Raw genomic sequence first — 26,972 nt, 5'->3', positions numbered from 1 at the left:
AATCGTGTAGAATATGGGGGATGCTACAGCTCAATCGTCTCAAAATGGCACTCCTGGTTATGACAGCCTTGACTTTTAATGCCATAATAGCTCATCAGTTGCAGATAGGACAAATTGATCTAAAGCCTGCCTCCAGGAGCCTGTTCTTGCCAGGTAGAGAGTGAATTTCACCCTGTGCTGAGAGAGACCAGCACCTCAATCTCTTTATTGAGGTCCTTAGCTCAAGATAGGAGACCAGGTACCACAGTGCATCTAGAGCTTCAGAAACCAGTGCTTGTATATAGGATTGGCCATGGCCAAAAACTGTCAGCATGAAGATGGTCGCCCTGAGGCAAGCCCTGGAGCATCCAGGACCAAGCCAGGCTGCAATGAGTGTATTTTTGCTGGTTCTGTTGATCGAAATAGCCTTTTGCCTGTATAAATTGTGAATTCATTTCAACTGTATTTTGGTATTTAGGTAAGCTGCCTTGGATTCCATGAGGGAGAAAAGCAGGGTAAGCATGCCTAGATAAATAAAAAAATAGAAAGATACTGAGCTACATGGTTGGAGAGAATGGCTCTCTAATAGCGATATCGCATGCTGCAGTCCTTGGATCGTTCCACTTCAGACTGTAAGATGAGCATTGGTTATGTAAAAGAGAAAATTGCTAGGAAAGTCATGAGAAATGAGCATCTTAGTCAGATGAGTTATGCAAAAAAACCCACTCAGTGGATGGATGTTGTATACACAATGGGATGGAATGCACTTCCATTCACAACTAACTCCATTGTTAACTATTATTTCAGCTTCACCAACCATATGAAACAAACATTCAAACGGTGGGTTTTTAAATTCAAAATCCAAAGTTTGACTGAAACTCAACCAGGTTTTGAAACTTTCTAAGATTTCACTTTTTAAAAAATATGACCTTCCCTTTCTATTGGATACCCCTCCCACACACATGACTTAATATGGTTTAGTTTAATAATGCAATCAGTATAGGAAAGACTGAATAGACCCATTTAATTAGAACAACTTTAAAAAATAGGAAAGGAAATTGTCCTTATCTGAATTTTAAATTTCCCCACCAAAGTGTAGAGTGAGGTTCAGGGTTTTCTTCTGTTCTCCCTCTGACAGCTTTCAGAATTGATTGAGCTACTGGGTGAAAGAATGACGTATGGTTTCATGCAACGATCGCAAAGGGCTAAAGCCACAGAATAGCTCCATAAATCATGATAAGGTTCTGCAGAGGCTGATTCGCAAAGTTGCCACAGCTAATGTTCCTCAAGCTGAAGTTTCTGATGAATGGTGTCCTTAACAATCAGTGCTTTGTGTTGATAATGCTTAATATCAGCTTATATTTCACTTTTATTAGGTGCTATTTTCAGAAGACCTTGTACAAAAGACACACAATCCAAACTAGCGGTTCAGTGTGGGGAGGGGGGAATTTCATTACCTTAAAATTCTCCAGTAAGTTCAGTGGCAGTATTTTCTGTTAACTGGACACAAACTGCAGAAAGTTGAGAATGCTTTAAGGATGTCCCCTTGAAATTAATGACATAACATGCATGTCTCATTGATACAATGGGCCTTTAACAGAGTAATTTTAGGCCTGCACTGTTAGTGTGCTACAGTTGTACACAGTGTCAATTCAGTAATATTGATTTTGTCTTCTTTTAACATGTACGCTGCTATCTCCTTTGGATACGGTATTAATCATCCTCCACCCTACATGCATTTGAGAAGAGGACAAAGAGGACTCTTGAAGGGCCACTTACTCCCATATAGAGATGGGCACAAATTGGAAAAAACCAGAACCGTACAGTTCATAGTTCGTTGCATTTCACGAACCATGAACTTTCATGAACCTGTCCCAGTTCACGAATTGGTTAGTTTGGTTCATGAAAATGTCACACCCAGGTCAGCAAATTGTCACTTCCAGGCCAGCAGAAGGCCACTTCCGGGCTAGCAGAAGGCCACTTCCAGGTCAGCAGAAGGTCTGCAGGAAGTCCATCCAGTTGAGAGCCAGTTTAGTGTAGTGGTTAAGAGCACAGGACTCTAATCTGGAGAGCAGGGTTTGATTCCCCACTCCTCCACTTGAAGCCAGCTGGGTGACCTCGGGCTAGTCACAGTTCTCTGGAGTTCTCTCAGCCCCACCCAACTTACCAGGTGTTTTGTTGTGGGGATAATAATGACATACTTTGTAAACTGCACTGAGTGGGCATTTAAGTTGTCCTGAAGGGCGGTATATAAATCGAATGTTGTTGTTGTTATCCTTTGTTGCCTAGGAAACTGATTGATCAGCGCCAGACTGTCTGCAATGATGAACCAAAAAATGAACCAAATGAACCAGCCTAAAGTTCGTGGCAGTTCTTCAGAAATGGGCTCCGATGAACCGCTGGTTCAGAAACCATGAACCAACCCAGTTCGTCATGAATTCTGATTCGTATTTCTGTTCGTGCCCATCTCTGTTCCCATATATGCCTGTTACCTTTTCATACCATGCTTAATCCATGGAGTTTAGTAGGCTACATGGTTTTCTCCTTCTCTTATCCTCAAAAGGTCAAGCACATGGAGGGTGACTGGCCCAAGGTCACTCAGCATGCTTCAAGGCAAATTGGGGATTTAAACCCAGGTGTTCCAGTATGAACCCATCTGTTCTGTAAGGTCCATTTCAGAGCCCCCTCTCTGGATGCTCTGGCCTTAAAAAGGTATGCAGGTGGTGACTAGAGACTAGTCGTTTTCAGATGCAGGCATCCCAGGTGAATTTGTGAGGCATCAGATTATAAGCATGCAGAAGGTAGATGGGAATAAATGGCATTGGTCTTGGGACAGAGAGACCTGGGTTAAAATCCCCACTAGCTTATTCAGTGACCATGGCCAGTCATTCTCAACCTTCTCTATCGCAGAAAATTGTTGTGAGGGTAAAACAGAGATGAAATAATATCCTCCATAAAACCCTAATAGCATTTAAGTTAACAACAGAACAGATGATTCTTTTGCTCAGCTGGAAAGCATCATGAATGGTCTAGAAAGGTCTGGGATATATCGATTGTTGGAAAGGACAAGTCAGTTCTTTAAGATCTGAAACCCCTTTAAATGCTACATTGATAAATAGCCATTATCCCAGCACAATCAAGCCAGCATCAGACCTAACTAACCTACTGATGATGGATTGCCTAAATAGTAGGAATGGCTATTTTCACACAAAACAACCACCTACCACTTTTCATTTAATGACTGCCCATTTTAGTCATTACAGTACTGTACTGTTACAGTTTTCCATTTGTACCTTAACTCCTAGTTCATGTACAAGATGACTTTGAAATTCAATGTTTGTTCATTTGTTCGTTTGTTTGTCTGTTCATCCATCCATTCATTCATCTAGTCCTCCTTTCTCACCTGCAACCCAAGGTGGATCAGGCAAACAGATTAAAAGCTTGATTTTTAAACGGACTGACTGACTTACTGACTTATTTATTTTGTGCTGTTTCTAGTCTGCCTTTCTCATTGAGGCTCAAGAGGGATCACACAGTGTAAGTCAATACAATCAATAGCTGGGACATCCAACAAACAATGCAATTTGGTATGCAGAAATTTGAAAACAAGCTGAACTCGTATACAGAGCTGAAACAAAGCATAAACATTTAAAGGTGATAAATTTTAAAAATCAGAAATTACCTAGTAGGAGCATAATTGCAGTGACAGTGCATGGTAGTACAGTCTACAATCCCTATCCCTTTACCAAACCATCTTTCTGAATCATTTCCTCACAGTACAACCCACCACCTGTGTAAAGAACCCCTCCTAAATAATTCAGTTTTGCATAGTTTGCAGAAAGTCAGAAGAGTGGGAGCCATTCCCTTCCCTAAAATGGGGGCCACAACTGAGAGTGCACCTGTGCAGGCAGTTGCAAATCAGAATTTAGCAGCTTCAGTGCTCATCCTGGGCTATTATCAGATAACTGGATATAATATGCAGCACTAGAAATAAGACTTTAACAGTGTGTAATTGGGATAAAGCAATGATTCCTCTTTCTAGCTGTATGTTTTCTCCTGCCCTTCTTCCAGCCCTTCTAGCTCATGTCTAAAAGCATGTATACTTTTCTGTCCCCTCTCATTTTGTCCTCACACCACAACCCTGTGAGGCAGGTTAGACTGAGAGGGAGAGATTGGCCCAAGGTGATCTGATCATGGCTCAGTGGGGAAAGAGAGGCTTTCGAAATATGAACCAAAATTCATCACAAACCAGGTCAGTTCATGGTTCTGCAGCTAACACCACCAGCATCTGGCCCTTTTCTTGATCCAGTTCAAGGAAGGACTATATTGATACTGATGCACGTACATCTATTTCTTTCTTCTCCTTTTAACAGCGATGCAATTGGCACATCATCCAACTTTTCAAATCACCGTTCATCACAAATTGAAAGCAGTTTCCTTGAATACTCAAAAAAGGTCTGCATTTACTAAAAAGCCAAGTTCCTTGGATGACAAGATCCTTCAGGGGCAGAGGTAAACGGCTTCCTTACCCATTTTGCCTCCCTGCCTGACTCCCCAAGCTGAATAGGTTTGTGATAATTGGATAACATATATGTTTTTGCACTACTGCCTGAGAGTTTCCCTATGTGGGATGTCTTGGATTTGTTAATTTCATCTTTGCCTCCTGCAAGGCTCTGTCAATTTCACCTCTCCAGTGTGGGATGACAACCAGAGGGCAGCAAGGAATGGAAATGGGCTATAGCTGCCTTCCAGAGCCAGGCTTGGATCTGGAGAGGTTATAATGGGCTGGAGTTTCCCTTCTGGCATTTCACAACCCCTTCACACAGCTCCAGTGTATAGCAAAAAATTTTGCCCTGCTGCCAGCTCTCTCTTTTTAAACTACCCTTCCCAGCTACGACTGTATTTCCCGACACATCTTCTTCACATTTCAGGTGTCTCATATAGAGAGACTCTGAGAAGTCTATTTCAGTCCAGTAAGTTCAGAGAATCCCACCAACTGATGATGAATGCTTCCCACTGCACAGGTGCAAAGGCAGCACACAGGCTCACTTTGGCACACCTGAATTTAAATGATGCCTGACCTGCCCAGCCTCTGCATAATCCAAATAAACCAGTACATTCTGAACATGTGTCAACAGCGATAATTCGGCCACCACCATGCTGAATACCATCAACGAGCAAACGCAAAACACAACTACTTGCCTGCTGTTCCTTTTGAACTGGGAGCAAATCATTGAGGCACTCATGAGAGGTGCTTGGATTGAGGGCCAAGCTACAAGTGACAAATGATGCTTGAACGGCAAGTGAACAGACTCACCTGTATTCCTCCCTGTTCACTTGTGCTCCACTTGCGCTACACTTGATCACTTAGTGTCAGGCTATGGATGACAGAATATGGCAGACAGATCCCTGTACCATTGCAGCAAGAAGTCCAGGCTCTTGGTTAAATGGTTTTATTCAGAAATCAAATCATTTCCATATTTATATGTCCATAAGATTACTCAGAAGCAAGGTAAGCATCTAAGCAGTAAGCAAGAAATTGACAGGAATGAGAATCTGTTAAAAAATCTTTCTTCTTAACACATACGTTTGCTCCTTCCCCCCTCCCAATAATAAACATAATTTGGGTGGGCTCTCTGTGTGAGAACCTCTCGCATATTTGTACTATCACATTGAGTCACTGGAAAGCAAGACATAGCAATGAACAGGAGTAAGCAAGGTCATGAGGACTGAAAGTTTCTGCAGCCCGTTAGATAAGCACCTGCAAGCAGCCTGGAAGAAAACTGTTATGGCATTGGCAACAGGACATCAAGTTACAGTATGAAACATTGGTTCAGTATGAAACATTGGCATGGATGGGGCTCAGACATGACATAGGGAGGAACACACATGAGTCTGTTCAGTTGCTGTTCAAGTGTCATTTGTCACTTGTAGCTTGGCTCTGACAGTGAACAGGCTTTATGGACAATGAACACCTGTTTAGAGAACATCAGTTCACCCCTGTAGGTCACAATTTATGCAGGACTCACAATACATTATTTTTACTAAGTTCTCCCACTTGGGGATTTAGCATTTTCTTCCTCATGTGAATGCATATCCTTTAAACGAATAATTTCACAAACACACTGCCCGAAATTCAAACAGTGAGCAGATATAATTTGTTAAAAGAGCACATTCTTTTAAAAAAAGAGATTTTTTAAAAAATCATGGCTACAAAAGAGAATGACAAGTGAAGAAAGCAAGAAAATAAAGGCCTGACCTGCTGAATGGATGTCAAGTACTTTTCCATGTCTCTGCAATGCCGGTCAGCAAGCTCAGCAGCTGCCAGTGCCAATGGCTGCCCTGGCGACGTCAAAGGAACATACAAACGGGAGCAGAAATCTTGGCCAGAAAGTCCTCTGGAAAAGGAATCCTGCTGTGTTGCCACAGAATGCCTGAAAGTTATGCACTCTGAGATACACTTTGTTCGTTTCGCTCGCGAAAGCATGCAGTTTACATAACCAGGCAAAGGCGAAAACGCACGATGGGTATGGAAGCAGATTTTTGGGTTGCATTGAATGCGCCGCAATGTCAGAATGTGTAACAAGCTCCCACGATAAATGTCACCATTCACTCTTCTAAATGCTTCTGAGGCAGAGAGTAAGGGCTTGTCTGCAACACACACCGCAGAAAGGGTTTTTGCCGAGTGATCAGAGTGCTGAGATGTTGGCATGTACTGTGCCGTGCCACTTTAGACTAGGCTCCCCCTGGTAAGCCTCATTGCCTGTCTCCACTCCCAGCAGTGGTGGGAGGGGAAAACAATTAAACACAGCAACATCATGACATTGTTGTCACTTCCAGGTTGCACCCAAAAATAACATAGCAACATCGGTGATATTGTCAATAGTTTGGTGTAGTGGTTAAGAGTGCGGGACTCTTATTTGGAGAGCCCGGTTTGATTCTCCACTCCTCCGCTTGAAGCCAGCTGGGTGACCTTGGGCTAGTCACGGCTCTCTGAAGCTCTGTCAGCCCCACCCACCTCACAGGGTGTTTTGTTGTGGGATAATAGTAACATACTTTGTAAACCGCTCTGAGTGGGCATTAAGTTGTCCTGAAGGGTGGTATATAAATAGAATATTATTATTGTTGTTATTGTTGTTGTTGTTATATAATTCACACACCCTAGCCTTCGTACTGGTTGCTAAGCTTTGCTAACAACCCATCTTCAGACAGTAAGGGCAGGGTGATGTTTTTCAAAGTTTTCCCCTTCATTAGAAATTGTGTGAAAATATGGTTTAACCACAGAGGTTTCCCTAAATGCTAGAACATCCCCAGCTTCCCCGGGCAACATGCTGACATCACTTCCAGGCACATGAAGAGTGAAAGCAGCCAGCCAGCTCAGTGGTGGTGGGAAGCCCCCACAGAAGGCAGGGAATCACCCACCCTCAACTTGGGGAATCATAAGCCTAGAAAGGTGGTCATTGAGGTATCCATTCCCAAAACTATTCATGACTGTAAATATCAAGATCACCATTTGGAACTGGACTGTAAACAAACTAGTATTTGATACAACAGGCATTTTAGGATCAGAAAAACAGTTCCCAATGGGGTTGCCAAGTCCCCTGCAGCTCCAACCAGGAGATGGGGGGGTTATGCGGAGGGAAAAATGGAGTACTTACCACTCATTCATGCACAGCACACGGACCTCCAGATCGCTTCCATGTCATTCACAGCACAACATAGAAGCGATGGGCATACCAGGGGCAAGGAAGCGTCTTTGCTGAGCTTCTTCCCCTCCTCAGACTCAACCTTCCTCAAGTATCATGCCCAAATCTCCAGGAATTTGTGTGTTGGCTTGGGACTTAATAGGGGCTCTTAATAGGACCGTCCAGAGGTGGCTTGGGACTTAATAGGAGCAAAGAACATCTTCTGTTTTCTTGACTGGCCTCATTTCCTTTCAGTTGTTGCTTGGCAATGGAAGTGAAGAGGTCCAGGGCAGCTATCTCAACTTTTCCATAAGGAGGAGGGTTAATCTTGCCCAATTGCTAGGGCTCCCAGCTACCCACCAGTGGCAGGCAAACTCCCGGCAGGCAACCCTGGCAAATGCTCAGCAGACACACTCTCGGCAGGGTATGACATTTCCTGAAGTGGAGTTGTCACACCAGCTACAGGAGTGCTCCCATGCTTTGCAGGGGCCGATTTTGGCCCCCAACAGCCACGTGCAATGTGTGGGAGCACTCCCATAGCCAGTGCAATGACATCACTTCCGGAACTGTTGACATCACAATGAGTCAAGGAGCACGCATGGGACAATTTACAGCCAGTAAATACCAGGATCCCCTCACCTTCCACCAAGAGCCTATGGGGACCTTGGTAACCCTACCAAATTCACTGCTCTCAATAGCCCTGTAGCTTCATGTCCACACGAGTCCCACAATCCCCAGCCTTTTTGGTGGTCAAAAGGAACCCTTTGTCATGCTTGCACCAGTGGAATAAATGAAAGGATCCAAACTCATGGATCTGAAGTAGTCATGGATTCAGACTTTAAAGTGTCTAGACTGCTTCTAAGGCTTGGTCACAAAAGATAATGATAGAGTTGCCAATCTCCAGGTGGTGCCTGGAGACCTCTCAGAATTACAATTGATCTCATGACTACAGAGCTCAGGTCCCTTGGAGAAAATAATAACGAAAAGGGAGGACCAATCAATCCAAAAAGACCATGCAATATACTTCATCACATAAATTCTTATTGTCAATCAATGTACAATCAAAGAATCTAATCCGTCAAACAGTGACTACAGCACCTATGGTCACAGTGTTTTCCCATTACTTTTCATTATTTACAGGCACAGAACCTCCATAGCCATGAAACCATCCATACGCGGCAACGCTGTTTTAAACACCGTGTCGCCCCCAAAGGAGCTCCCGACGGGAGAATGGCAATGGGTATGCCGGCTTTGATGGTTCCCCGTTTCGCCATACCCTGCTTCTTCATCAGCCTCTATAATGTGCAGTATTATGGTCCATTTCACAATTCTGTAGTAAAGATGTCTTGCTTAGCTTATTTCGCTGTGACACCTACCAATGGACCACACACTGAAATTGTCTTGCCAGCCCTCTGGTATAGGCCACCTCCCTTCATCTCCTACCTCAGCTAATTCTAGTTCCTGCCAGGAAACATTTTGATCCAGTTCTTGTTAACAATGAGGGAACTTTTCCAAAGTCAAAACTCATTTTTAATATTTGTGTATCGGTTCCTTCACTTAAGATGTCTTGCAACCGCAAATTACTCCCTATGCTCCAGCCCTCATCAACTCATTTGTTCTTGCGGGGGGGGAGGGGGGTTCAACCTGAGAACTAAGTTATGATTATTTCAGCAGTCTTGACATAGTTAAGTATCCTGGCAACTTACTTGAATCTTGCTAGTTCAAATAGTCTTGGGTTGATTTCCCTCAGTTAAAGTAAACTCGAAGTTTCAGTGGTTTATGTTCTGTGGGTTTTTTCTTTTTCTTTTTGGCTTTACATTTGTGGGGAGCAGAATGAAACCAAGCACTGTGAGGGATTGCTGCTAGAAGATTGTATAATTCCCACATGATTTTTCTGGACTTTTAATCTGCTCTCGTAGCTTGCCAGCTGTCCCCCACCCGCCGCCACCAGTTCTCTAGACATTTCACAAAGTCCATCAGTCATCTATGCGGCAAGTTGGAGTATGCTTGCCACATGTCGATGGAGTTCATTCTGGAACAGCATGCTTGCAGCTCTCTTGAGCACTGTTGGGGGGAAATAGCCCATAGCAAGTGGACACGGTCTTCTGACTTGCGTTGGTTTCGCAGAATAAGAACTGTTTCATAAGATTAAGGAATAAAGATCTAACTAGCCTTCAAATCAGAGTGAAATGTTTGTCAGGTAATATCAAAGTTTTACATACATTGGAAACATACAAATCAGCATTCGTAGCAACAGAATTAAAAAAACATGGATATAAACTTCAGAGTGAGCTTATTTACTTGATCAATACTGTTACTTACCACTTCCCATAGCAATCCTCCTTGGCCTCCTGCATGCTCCCTACATGTCCACCTCTGACCTTCTGGAGTTAGCCTTCCCTCTCCCAGTCCACTTCAGTTGTCCCTCTGGGCTCTCAGCCGCCTTGCAGAGGAACCAGTGCACCACTTCTTATCCTCTCTCTGGAAGAGAGGCTGCTCATTCTGCACCCTGCCCTCTCTACAGTGTGCCTCCAGCCATGCCACCTCCTTAGTCTCTCAGATGGAACTTTCTCCCCAGGCTGAGGCTGCTGCCCATCGATGGGCACCTTGTGGGTTTGATCACCTCCGACTGTTGCCTGGTCTCTGAACCCCCAGCCTTCACTGCTGCCTCCACCCAGGTCCCATCTGAACTGCCTTTTGACTGCATGGCCGGTTGGGGCAGACCCTGCCCCTCCCATCAGCATCCCCCTCCCTGTCCAGGCCAGCTATCTTTACTTCTAGCTGGGTTGCTCAGAGCATGAGGACACCATGCGGGCTCTACCAGGCTCCCTAGGATGGTTTCCGGGCACCTTGAGCATGGAGCCACCAACCAGGCCCTGTGAGGTGGCATAAGGTGGCCACCATGCCACAAATACATTCAATAATAAGTGGCTACCCTGGATCAAAACTAAGGATCCATCACATCCAGCTCTTAAGATGCCCCAAGAAAACTCATAACTTATTTTGTTTATACTGCACCTTTCTCCCCAATAGAGACCCAAAGCAGCTTGCATCATTCTCCTCTCTCCACCCGAGTGAGATATGTATGACTGGCCCAAAGTCTGCCCAGCAAGATCCCATGGCAGGCTGGGGATTTGAACCTGGGTCTCCCAGATCCTAGTGGAACACTCTCACCACTACATGACACTAACTTTCATAAATGGATTAAAATTGAGACAGCTATAATATACTGTTCAGTTCCTGGTAATCAGAAATACTTTGTGATTGTGGACGGCCAGGATTATTCAGCCACAAAGCTCACCCAGTGATCTTAGGTCAATCGTCGTCTCTCAGCCTAACTTACCTCAGAGCAGTGGTAAGGATAAAATGGAGGAATAAAGCTTCAGGTGGGCAGTTGTGTTGGTCTGCCGGAGAACAGCAGGATCTGAGCGCAGCTGTGGTATATTTATTGTAATATATGTATGTATGTCATGGAACAATCTGCTCCTCCCCTAATGACTTTTTTTTTACAAGTTCAAGTCAGATTTATTGTGCACAGCCATCGACCTTTACAATTAAAACATATTTGGGACATTAAAACATTTAAAACATATTTACATACAGATGAGATTAAATTCTAGAACCTCGGGTCACATTCAAATTCAGTTAGAAACATTCTCATACAAGTTACAGTTATGTCCAATAATAATATTTGTGTAGCTATATAACTGGGGGAAGGTTTGTCTTATATTCAGGGCCATCTTCCTTTTGAAAAAATAGGGCAGTTTTATTTAGCATCAGCACGTAGCACAATCACTCTCTTGTGAGTGGCACAAATGGTTCACATCAAAAGTAACTGGTCCTGCAAAGGGTTGTGTATCCCAACCCTTTTCTAGATCTCGGACCCTGGAACAGGGGTGGGCCAAGACACTGGAACAGCCCAGGAACAAGCTGGGCCAAGTGGCTCCTCAAGTGTTGGCAGTGCTGCAGGGGCTGCTTAGTTCAGACTTTGACAGCAAGTGCCATCAACACTGTGGTCTGTGTCCGAGCTGTGCAGACTCCACTTGGCTCAGCTTATTCTGGACTGTCAGCAGCTCTTAAGGCGGGAACTTTCCCAGTAAGTTAAAGAGCCAGTTGGCCTCTGCATTGGAGACTACAGAATACAAGTCTGCTCCTCCCCTAATAACTGTGTGATTTAGTTTGGTCCTATTGGGTGGAGCTCGTTTCGGTTTCCAGATTTGTATGTTAGCTGAAGTTGTTGGTTACTGGAGTTGTCTCCTTGTAAATAAATGGTTGATGTTTGAGCTAGCTTGTCCTGGACCTGAGGACAAGTGCTTGAGGTATCTAACCTGAGAAACCCACAGCCAAAGGGGGACATTGCACCAATGGCACCTTAAAAACCAACACGATTTTCAGGGCATAAGCTTTCGAGTGTCAACGCTCCTTTTGTCAGACTGAGGATTAAAAACTCTGAACTCCTTAGAGAGTGAGATAAAAATATGGAAGATGATAGTGGTATAACAGCTTCTAGATACCAAGGTTACTTTTAGCTGTTGCGGATAAAAGCCATGGAGTGGCATGCTCTCCGTGGATTTGTTTAACCTTTTATTCCACCATGCCAAAGTTCACCAATGTCATACATCAGTGCAAATTATAAAACAAAGCAAGGAAAGAGAAGGAGGAGGATTGTGTATGTTTTCTCAGAGGTGTCTCGTTTATGTTTGGCCGCCATAATTGGGAGTTTCTCTCCATTCCAGTACAAGATCTTTCATAAACAGCTGCTTCAATAACCAGAGAGGGAAATGTATGAGGATTTAGATGGTTATAAACCAAATCAATCAAAAATACTCTTTGGTGCCAAATAACAGTAGACATTCCATAACAGGAAATAGTCACGTCTAACGTACTTACATGGAACTGAATTCTGCTGAAACAAAGGACGCTCAATATTCTCGGTATTATTCTCAATTAATGCCATATATGCATATTAGAGAAATAAGAAATCAGCAGGTAATTTCCAGGAAACTTTTGATAAGGCAGTGCACTTAATGGGACAAGACGTCTTTAAAATCCTGGAAACAAGGACTTCATTAGGTCCAATTCACCATCACAAAGTCTCTATGCCTGCCTTTGGGAGCTCTGTGCTTCCCACGTCTATGTCAACCCAATCTGGGCCATCACACAAGAAGAGAGCTACACATAAGTTTTGCAATGGAAGTATGTTCTACACTGAGGAAATAGTGCAGAGGGGGAAGGCTGATACACCTTCTCCGCACATGGTGCAATTCCGATCCAAATCCCCAGTGCACACGTGATCCAGAGTTGTCATGGAGAACAAGAAGATTTTGAAATATGTGCATCAGCCCTTAGAGCCAAGCTACAAGAGACGAATTACACAAGGATGCTCACGTGAAGGGAGTCGCAATGTTAGCTGGGAAGCTGAGTTTTAAAAGAGATCAGAAGGCTTTGTCAATTTCCCCTCTCTACAGAGCCAGGGAAAATTGCTCCTCAGAGGGTTTGTTAATTTCCTCTTCTCCTCCTAGAAGGGGAGGTGAAACTGACAGAGCCTTCCAGAGGCAAAGAGGAAATTAACAAACCCTCTGAGGAGCTATCATCCCTGGCTCTGTACAGAGGGGGAATTAACAAAGCCTTCCGATCTTTTTTAAAACTCAGCTTCCTGGCTAACATTGCGACTCCCTTCACATTCAGGTCCTCGTGTAATTCATCTCTTGTAGCTTGGCTCTTAGACGTGAATGATGGAAAATCCATAAACAGATCTCCCGCTGTTTTAAAAATGCCTGAATGGAACCTGGATGGTTGTAACCTTGCAGTGCAGAGAGTACCTTTGGGCATTATGTACTTGTGCTTCCCACATGGTACTTCTCTTGAGATTTCTAGGAAATAGATTGTGCTGTGAAGACTGCAGAAGGCTGTTTTGGAGATCATAAGGCTTTGATATAATTAACAAGCTGTCGATGGGAGGGGAGCTAGCTGGATTCTCTCCCTCCCTTCCTGGGACTGTAAGAGACGATGCCATTCCATTCAGATGATCACGGCTGATGAAAATTCAGTGTAAATTTCCTGTAATTCCCCCAAGTAAAATCAAGGCCTCCCAAACACTGTAAAGGATGTTCTTTGCACTCCAATAGGTCAGGATTTGTGCTTTGCAAGTTGTGAACCTGAATCCAGCTCACACAAAGCTCCTATTGCCACGACAGAGCCAGGGGCAGACTGACATGGGAGGATATGTGAACTGACTTTTTAATGTTCTGTGGGTTTTGAAATTAAAGATCGAATAGGAAGGGGCAAAAAGCTTGCCGTTGGAGCACGTTGACTCTCTGTGGGAGGTCAGAGCGCGGGGTGGGGGAGCTTATAGAGCAGAAGGCAAAAGGCTTTGCAGGAAATAGAAGCTTTTCTCTCTGTTAACTCACCACATAGCCTTGAATAGTAATTGTCTCACTTGGAAAATATGAACACCGATAAAGTGGGTTCCAGAAAAGATTCTCTTCCCCAAACTTCCACAGTATGGACTGCCTCCAGAGAATGATGATGATAGTTGCTGGTCCCTACTGGTCTAAAACCTAAATAATTCCAGTCCAAAGGCACAACCATTGTCTGGTCATCTAGAAAGTCCAGCAGCTTCACTTTCCATACTGTTGCAAAAGTTTCTAGAGCCTTAATGCACTGTTTTTATTTGCGCTGGGGATTCTCCCAAAATGGGACGAAACTGCTATTATCTGTTTTTTCTTCCTCTGACCATGTTCATGAATTTCAATAGAAAGAGTACTATTACAATTGACTCTTGTTCTCAGTGATGTGCCCACAAAACAAATATCTCTGAGACTAGGGGACAGCCATGCAGAGATTTCAGGAGTTCTTCAAGGTAGAGTTTTTCCAGTGTGCTTTTGGGAACTTGTATGCTGATCTCAGTTACTGTGATGGGATAAACATTTCCTGCATTTTGCAGGGGGTTGGACTAGATGACCCTATAGGTACCTTCCAACCCTATGATTTTATTATTCTGTGAAACAGCTTGCACTCTTCTTGTTCCTTGTAATGGGAAAGGAGATTTTAGTAGATTTTAATTATCTACAATGCTCTCAGTTCTATTGACCAGGAGAAAAGCAGAATAATAAAAACTATTTAAAATGAATAAATAAATAAAATGCACTTCTTATTCTAAAAGTCAACTGACCTCTTTCAATAGTACAGTAGAATCATTAAAGCAAATAAGTAGGGTTGCCAACCTTCAGGTGGTGGCTGGAGATCTCCCAGAATTACAACTGATCTCCAGGCCACAGAGATCAGTTCTTCTGGAGAAAATGGTTGCTTTGGAGAGTGGACTCTATGATACTATGCCCAGTTGAGGTCCATCCCCTCCCAAACCCCTACCTTCCCCAGGCTCCATCCTCAAAACCTCCAGGAATTTCCCAACCTGGAGCTGGCAATCATCCAACTTTACAGTATTTGTATATGTTTGGTTAACAAAAATCCTTCATCATGCACAATCTAGTCTCAAAGGCTACATTTGTTTAAAAAGGCACTCTTTCATGTGATACATGCATGTACTCAAATAAGACAAGGGGTAACTAGATCTTCTGTTGACTGGTCTGGTTGAGTATCCAAAAACAGAGCAATTACTTTGTTTCTAGTTCCTTTATATTAATTACTAGGCATGCGCACCAAGAAAGTTTCTATTTCACTTTCAGTACTAGGGAGTTCTGGAATAATTCCATTGCATTACTAATTTGTTCTGGTTTGGCTGGTGCTGGCTTGGAACTGATCTGTTAGGGGTGTTTTTTTTTTTTGGTCCATTGCACACACGTTGGCCACACATGCACAAAGGCACATTGTTCTTTTCAGGCGTAGGGGTGGGGAAACTCTGGGGCAGCTGTTTTTATGCTTAACCGTCCATTAGTCCCCCTCCAAATCTAAACCATTGATCCATTGAGTTCAAGCACAATAACACACATACAACAACGGACCCATAGAAGCAAAGTGTTTTTGGGTGGAGCAACAGGGTGTTCCCAGGTAAGAGAGCACTCCAACAAGTACAGTCCAGCAACATTAAAAACGATCCTGCTTCATGTTCATGTTTTTCTTTTTCTATGGTGCCAATAACTTAATACCTTTGTATTCTGTGGTTGCCTGTTGGTTTCATGTTTTCTTGTGCTTTGTTCACACAATAAGAGCCGAATCCACATCCTTCCTTTTGATGCTCAGCGTTCCACTTCAAAATGGGGTGTCTTTGCTGCCAATCTTCTCCATCACCCGAGAGCAGACAGAATGATTGGCTGAATCCCATCCACACAGATCCAAACAGATCTTGTGATGTGGGGGCAGGCGGGATTATTTTGGAAGAGGGGAGTAGGTACACGTTTGGCATTTGACTCAGAAAAACAGAGAGCCCTGAAAGATATGGAAGCAATCCTCAACAAGTCTGCTCAGTTGTAAGTCCTATGTCAATCAATAGTGTTTACTCTCAGGGAAGTGTCTTTCAAATTACAGCCTATGATTGAAGTCTCCCTTCCAAACGTTTCCAAAGCTGATAGGTGGGGAGGGGGTCTCCTCTTGTGAGGACTTGATTGGCAGGGAAGCAGGGAATCCATTTCCTAGGTAGCTGTGGGGTGGTGGGGTGGAGAGATGCACTCATGCGCACTGGTCTCATTCCCCCTTCCTGCCAACTTATAATTAACAATATAAAGTCTCTCTCCCTTTGGGATCAAACTGGCATTGTTCAGGAAAGCAAGCTGCCTGCCTGCTGCTGGAATGTACAAAATGAAACGAAACAAAAACACACATTTTTGATAGGAAGGACTCATTACAATTCAGTTTCTCAGAATTGGTTCAGCATCCCAGAAGCTGCTTTAACAAGCCGAACCAGTGAGATCTGCCTGTAATTTTGACTCTTTTTCTCCCTTATGCACACTCCTATTAATTACAGCAACCATACTTGAGTTTCAGCCTCCACCATCCCTGCACTACAGGGACAAAAACGATGTTTCGAAGGAATTTGCTTGTAACTACCTTCAAAGATTGCTGATGGCAGAACGTTACAACCTGTGATGTAAAAGCCCATTCATATTTTGGTACAGTTAAGATTTTTTAAATAGTTTGCACACTTCTTAAGTACTGAAAAGTTTATACTTAAAAGTTAAAATTAACAAGATATACATGCCATAGGGATGTCAAAAGGCCTGGAGAAAAATGTCCTGTCTCTTTAATAGAGGTTTAACCCAAGAGAGGGCCTCTTTGGTCATGGCACCAAAATTGTGGAACTCTCTCCTGAGGGATATCAAATGGTCCCCTTCTATCATTATATTCTGCCAGCAAGTGATGACTGTTTTGTTTTGGCTGCCGTTTCCTCAATGAGCTATCCTTCCTGCCCTAAACTTTAATCTCTGGATCTGCATTTTTATATAAGGAAAACTTTAAATTTTAAATTGGTTTTATGATTCTTTTATAATGTTCTGCTTTTAATTGTTAATTGCCTTTATGGCTCTGATTGAGAAGAAAGGTAGAATATAAATTCTGTAAATAAAATTAATTGATTAATGTGTGGAAATGTGTGTGTGAAACTTTCCATGGCATGGAGGTAAATGCTTAGTAAATAACATCTCATTAAGCTTCCATTAAAAGGACAAAGCATTTTTAGAAGTTGTTGGCTTTGGCAACCCTAATGTGTCACTGAGGGAAGGTCTCCGAAGCACATAAATAACATGAAAATGGTGTATAAAGGGTGTAACAATGATGCCAAAGAAACACATGAATTGTGAATCAGTAATGAAATGGGTGAAATGAAAAGGCTAAGATAACATATGAAAACAAACAAAAAAATCTCTATACACCACCACAGGAATGTAGCAGCTATTTTTTCAATCTCTTGGTCTGCTTCCACTAGCTATCATTTCACATCGTCAACCTATGCTTCCTTTTGTCTGATGATGAAAGGTAGCTCCCAACTAAACATACAAGGTACGACTCTATTGGTTTAATGATACAAGAATCTTCCCAGGTTTTAGATCTTTGCTGGCTCATCATTTGTCTAACACCTGTCATTTGGCCTAACACCTGTCAAAAGACAACACTGAGGCCTGAATTCACACTTATAGTGCAATTCTAAAAAGAGTTACTCCAGTTTAAGCCCATTGATTTAAATGGGCTTAAACTGGAGTAACTCTTCGTAGGATTGCAGCATTAATGTGGTGGATTTGTTAGTTCTGTGTGTATACAAGCATGTGGGTTGATCATGAAGGGTAGGCCTGCATCTCCAAAATGGTGCACACATGCTGAAAAATGGGCATATGTCAGCAATACTTGGTTGGACAAAGCTCTATTGCACATGTTCACTGCATGTTTACATGCACATCTTTTCTTCACACTTTATGATGTTCACTGTGGAAAGCACAGCAACTATGGCTCCTTTCTGAGTGAGAGATAGCATCACCAGGCATAGTCTGGTAACCAACAAGAGATAGGGGGCAGGGACATGGGGGGCTGCCACAAGTGATGTTGTGACATCACTTACAGGGAAAACCCAGAAGTGATGTCATCATTTCTACGAATCACTGGAAACTGCATGGTAAACTCATAGAGTTTCAAGGGGTTCCTAGAGTGATATCTCTTCTGTTTTTCCCCCAGAAGTAGCATTACACCATCAAGGTGAAAGCCATTTTTGTTTATTTAGGGGAGTCAGGGATTTCCTGCCCCCTTGGGGGGCTTGGCAGCCCTAGTGAGAGGTTTTATGAGCAAACAAGTTGATATGTTTGGTTCTTATCATCAAATGTCAGTTGTAAAATATTTTTTCTAGAGGTCACAATTGGAGATGGGCATGAAAAGAAAACAAACAAACATGATGTTCATTGTTGGTTGCCATCCACGAACAGGGACTCACAAACAACCACAAACATGGCCCTGTTCACGAACATATTTGTGGTTGGCTGTTCGTGGGAGCCAACAGGCTCTCCTCCAGCCATCATCCAAGTCAATATCCCTACTGTACCACTCCCAGAAACCTGACCTGAACAGGCAGCAGGAAAGGTACCAATAATAAATAATAGCTTGGCCCTGAGCCTGGCAGCAGCCCTGGCACTTAAAGGGGTAGATCCCTATCCCACCACACACAAAGAAAATTCAAGCTCCAATGCACTCTCTCTATCAAAATGCCAACAACAGCTGTCTCTCCCTCTCCAAAGCCAGAGCTCGCAGCCCCCCTCCCCCCTGCTCTTTGCTCCCTTGTTGTAACAAATTTGGAGTTCCACACTTGAAAGGAAAACCTGGCTATCAAGCTAAATTGGGCTTAGTTTGGGGTTTCCAGGGCAACAGCATGAGTTCAGACGGAGTTCAGACAATCCCTGACTAAGTTGCCAAGGGAATTGATTGAAGGTGGCAGACTGTCTGGCTTGACGAACAGCAATGAACAGCAACAAATGAGGCTTGCAACCATCATGTGTTCATTTAGAATGGGGCCTCACAAACAGCTTGTTCGCGAACAGCAGATTGGGCTGTTCTTGGAGATTTTTTGTTCATATTGCTGTTCGTGCCCATCTCTAGTCACAATGACTTGTGTGAGGGTACAGGGAAGAGGCTATACACCAGCCATATACATATACAATGGAAGTTAATATATCAGTGTCATACTGAAAAGCACTGGCTGTTCCATTATGACGAATACTCCATTGTTTGCAGTAGCCAAAGAATTGTTCATGACTACAATTCAAACATCCATGAATCTCTGAAGAGCATGCAAAGCTCTGTGTGAGAAAGGCTGCTTAGTCTTTTCAACATTAAATTACAATCTTTGCATGCATCCCAATTGCCCAGAGGGAGATTGTGTAACATCGAAAAGAGTACATGAACCTCCCACTTTCGAAGAACTCTGCATGCGTAGAGCCCCCATAACACCATGAACTGGAACTAAGTTCAGAAAAGCCTTGCCATACACAACTGTCTTGCAGAAATTATTTTTGTGATCGGCAAGATTTGTCTTCCCTCATGGAAAGCAGATGGTAATTTAATGCAACCAAATTTGGATTTGTTTGCTACTGATGACATTTAAATTAAGAACACTAAGCAAAAGCAGATGCTCCCTTTCAAATTGAAACAAATGTAAGTCATAAAGTTGATCATACATAACAAGTGTTGGACTCCGTGTTACATATTTGAGAATTAAAACATTAGAAAATTCATGTTAGCTAAATCTCTGTTGAACCATCTTAAGGAATATCTTCAGCAAAGATATTGTTGCTCCTTATTTGTTTAGACCACCCAGAGCTACAGAGCTATAACTTTTCACACAATTTGAATTTAAATCCCTGTCTTGTATGATGTGTGTTTCCAAATAACAGTTACACTAACAAGGACTTGCCCAATGGCAAACATGTACTCTTTGGATCATGGTGGTCCGGCTTCCAAAAGATGATTGGTTAGGTACGAATATCCAGAGCTGTTCCATAACTTCATATATTATTGAGTGTACCTTTAGAACGAGTACTATTTAAATTAATGATAGAAAGTGAGTCAGGAGGACTGCATACATCTTAAAGTAGCAGGACTATCTGAACAAGGGGTGGCAGACCCACATATGAACAAAACCCAGCCTTCTATACACCACAACCAGAGTGCGGGGTTCCTACAGAGAAGATGGCCAGTGAGGTATACTGGTTAAACTGTTGAACTAGATCCAGCTTTAAAACCCCACTGTGTCAATTAGATAACCTTGGACTAGCCATTCTCTCCCATCCTAGCCTATTGAATGGTGTTGTTTGTTAGGATCAATTGTAGGGGGATTGAGAACCATAGGAACCATATACACCACTCTGCCTGTTGTAGGGAGGACAAAAAAATGATAGGTAGATGTTTAGATAGGTAGATGAATCAGACTGTAATCTGAAACAGTTTATAATCCTGTCAATCAGCTTTTTAAAAAAAACCCATCTGCCTCTAGGACCAAATGATTGATGATTGTGGCCAATCAAGACTCTCTTCATAAGCAGAACCTATCCACAGATAAATTCATGAATTCACCATTATCAGTACATACATTCACCATAAATTCAGTTCATTATCAGTTCATAAATTCACCATTATCAGTTCATTGTAAGTGTTACGATATCATACCAATATATCTAATTCCCAGTATAGATACTTGTGGATACTTAAATCCTGTGGATACTTAAAGCTGGAGACTGGAGTCATGGACAGACAATATAGATCTTCATACAAACCTGAGAAAAGCTCCAGGTTTGCAAACAAAAATCTGAAATGTAAAGAAAAATACATCAGGGAGTTAAAACTGGTCAAAATGACAGAAGCATCACCTGCAGCTTCAGGAAACAAATGCCATCAGTGGCCATTTCTAGGCAACTGTTACAGTATTGCAACCTTCAAGCCTTGGTTTCTGTCAGTCAAAGTCAGGGAAAGGGTGGACCCCTTCCAGGGCTGTTTTGACCTTTGAAAGAGAATTCATTGGGGCTAGGCCTGGCAGTAGCCATTAAGTAACTTTCAAGAAAGGGCAAAAGAAAATAGTGAGGGAGGGTCAAATAAGAGGCTCCTTGCACGTCATAGTGAGTCCCCCACCTGTAAATACATAATATACATAACTTATTAGGAACAATAACAAGAATGACTGAGGAGGGCTTATCTAAAAAAGAATGCAATGTAAAAAGCTGTGTTACGCTGTCTTATGAGCTGTCTCAAAGGCACAAATTAGCTTCACTTTGCCTTCCTTGTTGAATTCCACAAAGCCTTTGGCATCGTTGGTCCTCCAGGGTCAAAGAGTCTAAGCCACAGTTCTCATTTTTCTGCTCCACTATGCATGCTTGGCTCATAAGACAGCAGCCGGGAGAGTGAGGCAGCAGCCACTGGCGCACAAGGAGTGTGTACTGATTTTTTTAAAAACCTTGAGGATTTGATTAAGTACGCTCATCTTGATGGGATGTGGTAAGCCAAAGCAGGACTCACAATGCCATGGGTTTATTATTTCTCAGGGGAAAAAGTTTGGTATGAACAAGCTTATTGTGCTGATGGTAGACTCCAAGTGCTCAGTTAGTTTTCCAGTCCAATTTTTTTGAATGCATTTGCTTTCCCAAATGACTTGCTGATTCATAATAAAGCCATGGTCTGTCTTCCTGGTGCCTAAATGGTGGACTGAGAATATTTTCTGTTTCAATTCGGAGCTGTTTTATTGGGCACAGTAGTCACATAATAGAATTCCACAACTGCTTAAGCGCTGTAGTTATTATATTCCAAGCTGCTGCTCTAGACTTGCAAGCCAGAAGTTTCAGCCAGTAAAATTTAGGATGCATCTTTTAAGACCCTAACATCATTGCTGTCATTATCATCGCTATAAACTCCAAGTAGTTAAGGAGGCCAATTAGCTCTCGCTTTAGCTGAGTAATTGTTGGCAGTCAATTTAACCATTGACGGAAAATTTTAATCACTGAATCAACGGGGTTGTTTATTTGTGACGCTATTTTGTTTTCAGTATGTTACTGTAAAAGGTAATAAAAAGCAAATATTTAAGGAGGCCTCTCATTCCAATGTAGTACAGTAGCTTTTGTTTCATAGAATCATAGAGTTGGAAGGGGCCATACAGATCATCTAGTCCAACCCCCTGCCCAGTGCAGGATCAGCCTAAAGCATCTCTGACAAGTATTCATCCAGCCTCTTCTTGAAAAATCAGTTTAATCTTGTTTAAAAATCGGTATTTTCAAAAATACACATATACAGAGATTTTGTGCAATAAACTTCGACAGATTTTACTGTACATGATTTTTATTGTATTTTATCAGCTTTTATTTATTTTATTGTATTTTGGGAGATTTGGGGGGGGGGGTCTGCCTCAGGGTTACAGTTGCTAAACTCCAGATTGGGCCTGGAGATTCCCACAATTATTACTGGTCACGATGCTACAGTTCCCCTGGAGAAAATGGCAGCTTTGGAGGGTGGACTCTATAGCATTATACCCTGCTGAGGTCACTCCCCAGTTTCCACCCCCAAATCTCTGTGAGTTTCCCAACATTGAGTTGGCAACCCAACTTGAGGACTTTTTAGTTGCTTCTTTCCAGCGAGGTTTTTTTGTCTGCTCCTCTTTTCTCTAAGGTGCGCTCAGCACGGACTCCTGTTTTTTCATGTTTGTGGAACAGGTTCCTGGAAGACATCACAGGGCTTCTATGCTCCTCGCTTTCCAGCAAAGCTGTAAAACAGAAATATTCTGGAAAGCTTTTGTGGCAGTCTGAGTCTGGGCAAAGGAGACTATCCTTGCAGCTGTGCATGAGGTGATTTTAGACTGTTCTTTTTAAAAAGGTAGTTTAAGTGTCATTCATATTTGTGGTTTTAATGTTTAGTTGTTGATAACACTTTGAAGAAAGATTCAACTTATATTGTTGTAATTTGCCTTGGGTCCTGAGTTGGTCAGGAAAAAGGGAGGAATATAAATACTGTAATTTCTGCTCTAAACAAGCTGCCTTGTACATTTGCATCTTGATGCCCTTCCTTGCAATACCGTTCCAACTTCTGGCTGGGATACAAAGGTTCAGGGATCTCCATTCTGACTTGTATCTGACAAAGGGAGTTTTGGACTCTCAGGAAATCTTGGTCGTTAAGGTGTCACTGGACTTAAATATTGTGAGTAAGTAACTCCTGCTTCCATAACTGCAAGGCCAACTGCTAAAAGACCAGAAAGCTTCCCTCTGGGCATCTTAAAGATTCCTATAGTGTCTGAACTGATGAATTCTGAAGTGCCATCAGTTAGAATTAACCTTTCTAGGACCACTGAAGACTCTCGACTTAGACAGGTGTTAACTCTGCTTAGGATGGTGCTGTAAGTTAGTCCCTGAATCCCCAGCCACATAAAATAGGGAATTCCATGTACATATGCTAGCTTATGTTAGTACATAGATTACTGAGCATGATTTACAACTTGATCATATTATTTTGTAAGCTGGGGCAGCTGCTGTTACTATCCAGTGCTACAGGGTCCCTAGCTGTCGCAAGGGTACAGCTGGTGCCTTCATACCAACATTGAAATCTGCCCCCACCAGCAGCACAGAGCAAATGTTTGCATTCCAAGCCTAAGTTACGATAAAGATGATAATGGAAGCATCTCATCAAGAAAGGTTAGAGCCAACTGGTTTTGGCCAGTTTGCCTGGGGCAGAATCTAGAATTAGCTAGAAGGACAGAAGGCCTTCTTTGCGCTGCCACAGCTCAACTGTATCCTTAGAATATGGTTTGCCATTGGGGATGGCAACAGAAAGTTAATAGCCAATATTTATTTAATATGTCTCTATTGTTTCTGGCATTAAAAAATAGTTGTTTCCATGTTTTTCAATATACATGCATGCTGATTTATTTGAGCTGATATAAAACAGGTTTTAAAACATTTTTGTCCTGTTTAAACTGCCGAAAATAAAACTAGTTTTAAAACTGCTAGTACTTTTCATTTTAATTTTGTGTAAGATTTCCATTCCTGCACTTAACATCTAAGCACTGGTCCCTATGCCAATAGGAAAATCCACACAACAGCTACAGGTTCACAGGAAAAAAAATTAAAACTAATGTGGAGGCAAGAAAAAATTCTAATAGCTACTTTAGCACATGCAAAGACGTCACAAAAAAGTAGGAGTCTGTTTGGCATTTGGGATTCCCATAGCAACACAAAATGGCACCCAATGTCACAGCAGCTGTGACACACATCACCAGAAGGAGAGATGAGCTAGAAGGGGGAAGGGAATGTAGACCCAGACTGGGAAAGAAGCAGAGCTAGCTGACTGGGGGAACTGAAGCCAGTGACACAGACACAGGAAAAACAGATATTGCAAATGAAAGTGAGTCAGGAATTATAGAAGGGGAACACCAGAACCAAGAGCAAGAGAGAAAGCCAGAGTTGAAGTGGATGGGAAACGAAAACCGGGAAACGGAATTTCCCCTTCCCAGTGCATCCCATCTTGTTAACTTCTCAATATATGAACATGTTATCCAACCATAAGTAGAGTTATGGAGTAGGACCAGCCGCTGTAGTCCACAAAATTTTATTCCTGGGGGTCAGCTGACCTCTAGAAGAGCATACAGGACAAATTAAGAATATGCAGTGGCAGCAAGGAATTGGCAGAAACCACCATTCAACACACCGACTTCAGCAGACAGAAGTGGTATTCCATTGGAGGAAGTGTGCAGTTAGTTACAAGCCAGGTTAATTAGTGGGTCTAAGTCTGCTGAGTACTTGAAAAAGTGTGGGGAAGGGTTGGCATCACAAGTCACATTATCAGACACTGCCAAGAAGCAGCTGCCAACACTGCAGATCCTTCTTTGCTGTGTGGAAGTGGCAGGATCAGGTCATCTTTAAGCCCACTCCATCCTTGGCGTTGCACAGCATTGTAGCAGCGTCTGGTAGTAACTCTCCCAACTCATCTTCAGAGGAAGAGAGCAAACTTGTTGGCTGAGGTTGTAGTTCGGTGCTGTTGGACTTGCATTGGGAAGGGGAGCTGAAGAAGGGAGCTCTGACTCTCGAAAGCTCACACTCTGAACATCCTGTTGGTCTCTAAGGTGCCACTGGACTCAAATCCAGCTATTCTGCAGACCAACGTGGCTACCCCCCTAAAATGATTCCCATGAGCTAGTTGGTCTGGCCCCATAGGGCAGAGTCAGTGCCTGGAGCTGAGCAGCTGAGGAAGAGGCTGGTTGCTGGAGAGCTTGGTACAATTTTATGTGCGCTTCTCACACGTCAAGTGTGAAAATTAATTAGTAAAAGGTGGGGGCTTAAACTGAGTTTGGTATTAGTACTGGAATCGTGTTAATATTGCAGGGCTGCAATTTCTAAGCTGATGACTGAAACCTGGGTGCCAGTTTGTTCTTTTAATCAAGAGGACTGTATTGAAAGACTCAGACGCTTCATGGATTAGAAAAGTTGGCCTTACTCACCCCGAAGTGGTAGCAAGAAACTACCAGTTACTCAACTGAATTCTATGACATTCTTTGAATGTTTTTGTTCTATGTTACACCTATGTGTTTAGGTATTTTTTAAAAATCCCATTGTACTGTTCTGACTATTAAAAAGTTTTGACAAAGACATTTCTTAATTTCCATATGTCTTACAAGTGTGGTTCCTAATTTAGCCCCATAAAACCCACACAGAAAGAGATTGCACAAGCATTGATGGCGCTAAGAGTAGTGCCCTCCTTGGAGGAAGAGAGCAGTCAATGGCCAGCAGGACTGGCTGTCTTGGATGAACTGGCTCCCTTCCAGCCTCATCCAGAGTGGCACTGCCACATGAATGGGAACAATAATGGCACCACCTCCTCAGAAACCCAGTTTGGTGTAGCGGTTAAGAGCAGCAGGACTGTCATCTGGAGAACTGGGTTTGATTCCCCAGTCCTCTGCTTGAAGCCGGCTGGTTGACTGTCAGGATGCCTCCTGTCATACACTGCAAGGTCCTGCATATTGCTTGTGTTCTGCAAGGCCTGTGTACTGTTTGATTCTGTTTGACTCTGATGTTAGAAGCCGAAGCTGTTCTCTGCCTGCTGTTATCTGTGTGGTTTCCCTTTCTCCTGGGAAGCTGGGCCTCATGGCCATGGAGTGTCTAACACATCATCTCTGCTTTGTCTTGCAGCTCATCTATTGACCTTAGCTAACTGTTACCTGAAGGAGGTGGGGTCTCTGGGGATTAGGCTGTGCTTAGAATCCTATATATGTTATGTGCTTGTAGTGAAACACCATTCCTGGCAAGGAATGTAGTAGGGAATGATACTAGTATCTTATCAATAAAATTTCCTGGACTCATGCAGTGAAGTCATTGAGAGTTACTTGGCAGAACCTTACAGTGACCTTGGGTCAGTCCCAGCTCTCTCAGAGCTCTCAGCTCCACCAACCTCACAGAGCGTCTGTTGTGGGGAGAGGAAGGGAAGGTGATTGTAAGCCGCTCCGAGATCCCTTCAGATAGTGAAGGGTGGGGTATAAAACCAACTCTTTTTCTTCTTCATTTAGAGCCCTCAAGAGGTCTTGGGAAGTCCGATGATGCTGTGATCCCCAGCATGGTACTTGTGGGCACCGTAGGTTTCCTTATACCCATTTCTTTCTTTCCTAAAATGAAGCGCCAAGCCTAGATTTCCTTCGCCTCACTCCTGGCAGTACATCACCCAGTATCCAAAAATGCCCATAGGCTTAATCACTTAGGGGCAGGTTGCAGCAGTTACTGCTTTTTGCAGCTACGGATCAGTCACCCAACCAAGCCAAGCATGCCAGGAGTGAGCACAGCTATAAAAAGGCATAGTAGATGTTGCATTGCTGCCATTCTCTGGACTGCTCTCTCTGTCCCTTTCTTCATGCCAGTG

Source organism: Eublepharis macularius, chromosome 11, assembly GCF_028583425.1.
Source record: "Eublepharis macularius isolate TG4126 chromosome 11, MPM_Emac_v1.0, whole genome shotgun sequence".
In the NCBI taxonomy this organism is placed as follows: Eukaryota; Metazoa; Chordata; class Lepidosauria; order Squamata; family Eublepharidae; genus Eublepharis; species Eublepharis macularius.
Note: the sequence above shows the minus strand (reverse complement) of the source record.